A 2,500-nucleotide genomic window follows, 5' to 3' on the forward strand; every position below is an offset into this window, starting at 1 on the left:
ATTGAGTGAGAGGTGATATTCTACCGTTATCGAAGATCTGAGATCCAGGGGTTCTTCCAGTTGGTGGAGTCATGTAGGGGTTCCATGGTGTAATGGTTAGCACTCTGGACTTTGAATCCAGTGATCCGAGTTCAAATCTCGGTGGGACCTATGTGCTTCTTTTAAAAATTTCACATCAAGAGAAAGCTACATTCAACAAAACATTCTTTCTTAAAATCTAATTTAAGCATATATAATCTGCCAAATTGGAGTCCGCCCTCTCGACATTAGATACCAATGGATATCTCTGGCATCTGCTAGGTTTCATTTCTTTCAAGCCTAGAAATGCTTCATTTCTTAACCATGGGTATGGATCAGGCCAACATAAATCATTTGGTATCAATGCCTAGATGATGCATTATTCTTCTGACTATTATAAAGTGATTAGTTTCCTATTTTAAATGGAAAAGGATGGATCATTCCTGGTCAGAATCGTTAATCCCCAATGAAGAGCATCACATTAAGACAATGTTAGTCTAGGGCCCAGAGAATGACTTCAAAGAAGGATACATGCCGTAGAGTTTATCAACCAGCGAATAATGACACCCCAAAAGAACAGAATCCAGAAAATAATCTTTGAAATGTCATCATCAGAAGCATTCAGACTTAAAGATAATGATCAATTCTAAACACCTGCTATGAAGCCATAATGAGCAAATGATTTTATAGAAGGTGTCATACTGCACCTGGCACTGGTAAGTTGAGAATAAAGACTGAATGATTGAAATCTGTATTAAGGATAGATAAAAGTGCAATGGGGAAAATTGCTCCATAAGAACTGTTGACTTCAACTTACCTGGCACTGGTAAGTTGAGAATAAAGACTGAATGATTGAAATCTGTATAAAGTGCAATGGGGAAAATTGCTCCATAAGAACTGTTGACTTCAACTTGGGAATGTAAAGATTTCTTAAAGCCAGTGAAAAAATAAAACTCATCAGAAATGTAATCAATCAAAGCACAATATAATCACTGTTTCTAAATTATAGCTAAGTCACATGTGCAGTTTAAGAATAAAAACTAGCATTGTCACACAATGCGCTAGCTGGGACTCGAACCCAGGTCGCAAGAATGGGAATCTTGCATGATACCCCTACACTACTAGCGCAAGCTGCATGGGTGTCCTCTAACTGTCAAGATGCACTCTTTGAGCATTGCTCTAACATGTTCTGTTGTAAAAATATACTACACACCATTCGGGAATAAATTCATAATAGTCATGTGGTAAAAGGGTGAAAACCTTAATTCTCCACCTTAATGTTTACCTTATCATTTGGGTTCAATGCCTAGACGATGAATTCTTCTGCCCATTAAAACGTGATCATTTTCCTATTTTCAATGTAAAAGGATGGAATTTTAAGAAAGAAAAGCAAAAAATATGAAAAAGCTGTCAGAAGTGGGATTTGAACCCACGCCTCCATGTGGAGACCAGAACACCCAGGTTGTGGAAGAAGTTGATCTTGAGTCTGGCGCCTTAGACCGCTCGGCCATCCTGACACTGTGTGTAGCATGTTTGGCAGGAAAAGTCTGCTACTTGTGCAAAGTCTACATTTTCCTTACAATTGCCCACTTTTATTGAAATTGAGTGAGAGGTGATATTCTACCGTTATCGAAGATCTGAGATCCAGGGGTTCTTCCAGTTGGTGGAGTCATGTAGGAGTTCCATGGTGTAATGGTTAGTACTCTGGACTTTGAATCCAGTGATCCGCGTTCAAATCTTGGTGGGACCTATGTGCTTCTTTTAAAAATTTCACATCAAGAGAAAGCTACATTCAACAAAACATTCTTTCTCAAAATCTAATTTAAGCATATATAATCTGCCAAATTGGAGTCAGCCCTCTCGACATTAGATACCAATGGACATCTCTGGCATCTGCTAGGTTTCATTTCTTTCAAGCATTTATGCATACCTAGAAATGCTTCATTTCTTAACCATGGGTATGGATCAGGCCAACATAAATCATTTGGTATCAATGCCTAGATGATGCATTATTCTTCTGACTATTATAAAGTGATTAGTTTCCTATTTTAAATGGAAAAGGATGGATCATTCCTGGTCAGAATCGTTAATCCCCAATGAAGAGCATCACATTAAGACAATGTTAGTCTAGGGCCCAGAGAATGACTTCAAAGAAGGATACATGCCGTAGAGTTTAACAATCAGCGAATAATGACACCCCAAAAGAACAGAATCCAGAAAATAATCTTTGAAATGTCATCATCAGAAGCATTCAGACTTAAAGATAATGATCAATTCTAAACACCTGCTATGAAGCCATAATGAGCAAATGACTTTATAGAAGGTGTCATACTGCACCTGGCACTGGTAAGTTGAGAATAAAGACTGAATGATTGAAATCTGTATTAAGGATAGATAAAAGTGCAATGGGGAAAATTGCTCCATAAGAACTGTTGACTTCAACTTACCTGGCACTGGTAAGTTGAGAATAAAGACTGAATGA

At 37.8% G+C, this 2,500-nt stretch overlaps 3 non-coding genes across 3 annotated transcripts; 1 reads left to right on the forward strand and 2 right to left on the reverse strand.

The window, feature by feature from the left end:
* Positions 1 to 78: 78 nt before the first annotated feature.
* On the forward strand, positions 79 to 150 carry TRNAQ-UUG (transfer RNA glutamine (anticodon UUG)). Its single transcript has one exon. It is a non-coding gene; the product is annotated as a tRNA-Gln (tRNA).
* A 925-nt stretch (positions 151 to 1,075) lies between these two features.
* Positions 1,076 to 1,146, reverse strand: TRNAG-CCC (transfer RNA glycine (anticodon CCC)). Its single transcript has one exon. It is a non-coding gene; the product is annotated as a tRNA-Gly (tRNA).
* A 280-nt stretch (positions 1,147 to 1,426) lies between these two features.
* Positions 1,427 to 1,535, reverse strand: TRNAL-CAA (transfer RNA leucine (anticodon CAA)). Its single transcript has 2 exons — positions 1,498 to 1,535; positions 1,427 to 1,472 (listed from the first exon to the last, which is right to left on the reverse strand). It is a non-coding gene; the product is annotated as a tRNA-Leu (tRNA).
* Between the last annotated feature and the right edge of the window lie 965 nt (positions 1,536 to 2,500).

The sequence above is a fragment of the Pelobates fuscus genome, chromosome 10, assembly GCF_036172605.1.
Source record: "Pelobates fuscus isolate aPelFus1 chromosome 10, aPelFus1.pri, whole genome shotgun sequence".
Lineage (NCBI taxonomy): Eukaryota > Metazoa > Chordata > Amphibia > Anura > Pelobatidae > Pelobates > Pelobates fuscus.